Raw genomic sequence first — 6,061 nt, 5'->3', positions numbered from 1 at the left:
TATGATTAATGTTTTTTTTTTAATATTACAGGTGAATGAAATGGCTTCGACTAGAAGAACTTGCAAAAATAAGCCTGATGTATTCTGCTACATCTGCGGTGAATACACCATTATACCTAACAGGAATCAAGTCACAAGTTTCATAAAGTGTGCTTACCAATTTTATTTTGGTATTAAACTTGGTGACCAAGATAAAGTTTGGGCGCAGATTTTGAGGAGATCAAATTTTTCAAAATCAAATGAGCAAAAAAACCTGACCTGATTGAGAAAAACAGATGTCATTTTTGGATTTAGCGGTGCAAAATGGTCCTAATTCAGTTGAAAAAACCTAGACAACTTGCAAAAAACATTTTTTTGTAACCCAGTGTAATTAATAACAGTAATCTTCCTAGTCTAAGTGTAACGATGCTATATACTATAATATGATAATATGATACTTATTATTAAATTATTATTTTATATTAGTATTATATTTGGACCCTAATAGTTCATACAGTTTGAATTTGAACCCTCCAGGTGCTGCAGAGTTATCTTTATATTCATTTTGGCAAAAATCAAGTGGATTTCTACAACCTGTTTCATTTCCTGCGTAATTTAAGTTTTGGTTTTTTTTGGGTTTTTTTTGCAGTTTTCAGTTATGTCAAAAACAAAGGCTCAGATGTGTGCTGGGGCGCCACTACCAATTTTGGGCACCCTGAAACATAATCATGTTGGGCCCCTGCTACAAAAAACTCATTGGAAACAATCTGTCGGTTGGGGGTAGTAGTCTGTGATGTTCGGAGCCCAGAGGATGAGGGTGAGGGGATAGCGATCTGTGATTGTCAGAGCGGGGGGATGGGAGATAGGAAGTGAAACTTAAAACACTTTACTATTCCTCTAACTCTCCAGGCACACTCCACTGCTGTATGGGCCCCCCAGGAATACTGGACCCCATGAATTTGTCATGTTTACCCCCCCTTAACGGCACCCCAGGATGTGTGTCAAGGTTATTATCGTTAACGAAACCTGACGAAATGATGAAAACTATAATTGTAAAACCATTTTCGTTAACTGAAATAAATAAAAACTATAATTAAAAGAAAAAAACATAACTAACTGAAACTGTATTGTGTACTTAGAAAACTAACTAAAACGCATAAAAATTATGGATAAAATTCCCTTCGTTTTCATCTTTGTCAATGTCAGATTGATATGAAATTGATTTATTTCTTTCAAGCAATTTTAGCTGCTGGCACCATATGATATTTAACGGTCCGTTACTTCTCGTCACTTGTCGTTTAGAGTTGTCTTCTCATCCCCACTCTAGTGGGAAACATGGAGACTAAAGGTGGGAGAAAGTAACAGAGTCCTGTACGTGATTTATATGAATTTGACGGCGAGGAAGATAAAAGATATGAAAAAAACAAAACTACACTAAAACTAAGCCTTTAGAAAATAACAAAAACTAATAAAAACTAGCAAACCTGCCCTAAAAACGAATTAAAACTAACTGAATTAGAGGGGAAAAAAAGTCAAAACAAAATAAAACTAAACTATGATGTAAAATCCAAAACTATTAAAACCTTGATGTGTGTAACAACTAATTAATTAATTAAGTAGCCAGTCCTTATTCAAAGACAGAATGAGGGGCAGAGGAGAGTCACTGGTATACAGATATAATTCTTAGTCCAATTTAACTTCCTCTAAGTATGTGAGAAATGGAGTCCAAGCACTTGAAAAAGTCTTCACGGAGCAGGTCCTCATAGACCTGAGTTTTTCCATCTGTATTAATGACAACATGTCATTGACCCACGCTTAAAAAGAAGGAAGATTTGGGGACTTACATTCTTTTAATATCAGCCTCTTAGTGATTATCATTCCAAGTTCCAGTGGATGATGTAGTGTTGCAGGTATATTCCCCACAGTCTGAGAACAGCCAAAAATAGCAAGTCCTGGTTCAGGCTGAAGAGGCCTTTTATAGGCCCAGGAGAACCAGTCAAATATTTTAGACCAGAAAGCTGTCGATGAGTAACTGGAAAAAAAGGAATGAGACAAGGTACCCTCCAACATTTTATCACACACTGGGGAGACTGAGGGATAAATCTAGTTCAGCCTGACTTTGGAGTTGTGGAGACGATGGACAGTCTTAAAATTTGTTACGTTTTAGAACTAGTTACATCACGACATTTGCACATATACTGTAAGGTCCAGACTTCTGACGAACATTTCTCTGAGTACGACATAATTGTTTATCAGCAGCAGCAGTTGTACTAAAAACTGAAAATATGTCCAAACTTTGAGCCGATTACCTAAAATGTTCAGTTGTTGGTTGTATTCATGAACACAAGTGGCTGAACGGGACAGAACGCTCAGTCAACAACCTGGAGGGGGCGGGGCCTGAAGTGGCTCATGTGCATTTAAAGGGCCACCGCTCCAAACCACCTTTCTGGTGTCATTACTCAGAAATAGGGTTGAAGATGGACCTGTGGAGTTGAATTTATGAATTCAGACCCAAGCAGAGCATTTACAGTTTATGTAGACCACAAGGACATGTTTGAAGATGCATAATTCCATTTAAAAAAGTAAAATATCACTCCTTTAAAGGAAAAAAATGTCAGAGTACAACTATTTCATTGTGGTTCTTTAACAAAACTTTTTCACACAATTTCACTAATTCAGTGTCTTTTTAACCTTGGTGTCGGGGCCCCACGTGGGGTCACCTAGAATTCAAATAGGGTCGCCTGAAATTTCTAGTAATTGATTAAAAAAAAAACAAAAAACTTGCTAATAGAAAATATATGGTGAGTTGACAGAGACAATCCCAATCCATAAAAGACATGACAAACTGTGAGTGTGAAACTGCAGCACTGTGGTACTGTTAATCTGTCAAATGTTCATTGTGGTCAGTTTCAGATGCTGCAGCTCTTTCATAATTCATAGTTTGAGTTCTTGTTTGTTCAGTATTAATTGTCAGCCTTGTAAATCCAAGCTGGACTGACTGTACATATCCTGACCAAGGAAAATCAAATTCTCACTTTGTGCAGTAATCTACACCTGGATTTTCTGCCTCCATCCATAATAATATACATTATATAGACTAAACGTTGTCTAAAATTAATGTTTATGTGTAACATAGTATAGCAAACTATTACATGATTAGAAACAAATTAATTTTAGCAAAAAAAAGTCTCTGTTTTGAATGTCTGGGGTCATCAGAAATGTGTGATGTTAAAATGGGGTCATGAGCCAGAAAAGGTTGGGAACCACTGCACTAATTCATCCTGGATGCTTTCACTGATCATTTAATTATCCAACGGTTTGAAAATAAAACTAATTCACTGTCAAAAAACTCAATGACATTTACAGCTTCCAAACAAATACACACATTAAGATTAGATTAGATGAGACTCTATTGATCCCACAGTGGAGAAATTCACTGTTCGAGGCAGCCACAGAATAAAGAGCAAGAAAAATGTGCATGGATAAAGATAGTGCCAAATACAAACCATACAAAAATAACAGTTGTAAGTAATAAAACTCTACAGGTTATATACATATTTACATAGCAGTGGAATTGCAGTTTGTCAGAACAGTACAGATGAAAGACAAACACAGCAGAGCTACACTGTTGGGTTGTTTGTTTAATTTCCTAAAATCTATAAGCATAAATCAGCTCAAGATCGTAACTATTTTAACATGAACAGACTTCATGTATTCTTATTTTTGGTCATTTCATTTCAACTGTGAAGAAGAAACAGAAATAAATCCTGTAATTTTAAGTGATGTCTCCATATAAGAACAACTAATTAACACTGATTTTTTTTTTTTTTTTTTTTTTTTTTTTTTACTTTTTAGATAATGTTCATTCATTTTGGAACATCTGCCTCTAATATGCAGATGTTGTGAGTTGTTGTCAGAGCAGGCGCCCTCTACTGGACATTGTCATGTGGTGAATATTGTGTCTATTCCACTGGATCATCAGTGGGTCTGGTTACGTCTCAAAATAGAACCATGAGAACAGCTGTGAAACATCTGTGGTCACAGACTTCCTCTGTCCTCAAATCTGGGTTTAAGACAAAGGAATTCAGAAATACCTCTGAGACACTCAACATAGACTGAGCTCTGATTTTTTTTTTTTTTTTTTTTTTACTGTTTTTACAAATCTCTGTCATTGCATATAAATTTTAATAAATACATAAAAAGCTGTCAAATTGTGTCATGTCTGTCTTTATATTTTAACACTTAAACATTTTAATCCATTTTTAATTTTTCAAAAAACAAATACATAACATCACATCTCAACCCTTTAACCCCTGATGTGTCTGTGGTGAGCGTTCGGAATGTACGGTTTATTTTAAATATTCATAAAAATTCAACCATTTGCTCAGTAGGAAAAATTTTAAAGTGTGCTCAGAGAATAGACCTCGCACTTTCCACAGACATCTGAGCATGCTCAGTGCACCCCCCAAAACACAGAGCACTGAGTGAGACCGACTCGCTATAAAAATAGATGGTTTGAGGTTTTTGTTTTTTTTTTAACATTTTCCTTGTCATTTTTTAGAAGGGGTATTGTAATCCTTTTTGCATTGAGATCTGCACCAAATTTATACTGTGGATGCATCTTGGTATGAAGCAGAAGCCTATTTAAATTAGGTGACCTTGACCTACTTTTTTAAGGTCAAATGGCCTTGTGCAGCTATAATATTTGAGAACTTTCAAATATAAATATACTCAGTGCCAATGAAAACGCAACACTTGAAGGTTCTTATATTTTTTTAAATCGATGAGGATTTTTATTCCATAAGCTCTTTGGAATTAATCATAGGCCATTTCTATACAGTAAAAATAAAAAATCACATCCAAATTTGTTGACAAAAAATAAGGATAAAGAAAGAAACTCAAGGACCCCCAAACCAAAAGTCACAAAGCGGTCCCGGAGGTGCTGCAGCTCAATGTAGCGATCCTGCTGTGGCGTGGTCACACGTGCTCGTCCAGGGTCCAGGTCTGTCTGCAGTTGAACCAGTTTCTTCATGCCTCTGTTGCATCCTGACTATGGTGGACACGTTGCATCCAAAACGGAGCGCCACCTGCCGAGCAGAGATTCCGGCCTCCAGGAGCCCCATAGCATGGCATCTGTGGTCACGTGTCAGTCTGGGCATCGCTGAGTTATTGCAAATGATTTTGGTGCTTTTCAGTTTGCCTTTATATACAGAACATGACCACTCCTTAACTGACCACAATTCCTTAAGTTGAGCAGTTCATTGCTGAGAAATGAGAAAAACAAGTCTTATGAATGCAGACAAATTCATTCAAGCGTGACAATAGCTCAACCCGTCTCAGGTTGTTAAGAAACTGTCTGGGATTATCTTATACAGGTGAAACTTAAACATGTTGTTGCAGCTCAGGAACAATAAAACACATTCAAGTGTTGCGTTTTCATTGGCACTGAGTATATGTATGTAATGCATTTTACACAAAGACAATCTAATCTAAATTATAGGGCAGTAACTTTCAACAAAACCTTACACTGTATTTGGCTGAAGGGGATTAAAAGTGCACAGCAGGTTATGTTTGTTTTTACTGTTGTTTGCGGTGTTGTTGTGATTTTCCTTTATTTATTTATTTATTTATTTATTTTACTATGTTTTTATCAGGTTTTGACTGTGTAAGTGCTTTTTGGCATTCAACCAGGTGTGAAAAAGCACCTGGACTGATTTAGTAAAAAAAAAAAAAAAAAAAGAGCCCCAAAACAAAACCCAAAATTCAAATCCTTCTTGTTGTTCAGTGTGTTCCAGTTCACAGTTCATGTTCAACATCCTAAATCTCTTATTGGTGTACATTGTGAGTGCCTTGTTTAGTAAAAACTTCAAACTTCAATTCCTCTCTTTGTCTTTTGCTGTTCTTCCACCTGTTTTGACCCTAAAACACACAGTAAAACAAAACCACTGAAGAAAAGGAACACAAACACATACAACAGCTTTAACCTCCACGTTTGTGGACAATGGTTTCACAACTTTATACAAAAAATAATAATAATAATAATGGATTGGATTTATATAGCACTTTTCTAGACACCCAAAGC

Source organism: Sphaeramia orbicularis, chromosome 15, assembly GCF_902148855.1.
Source record: "Sphaeramia orbicularis chromosome 15, fSphaOr1.1, whole genome shotgun sequence".
In the NCBI taxonomy this organism is placed as follows: domain Eukaryota; kingdom Metazoa; phylum Chordata; class Actinopteri; order Kurtiformes; family Apogonidae; genus Sphaeramia; species Sphaeramia orbicularis.
This window is presented reverse-complemented; position numbering follows the sequence as displayed.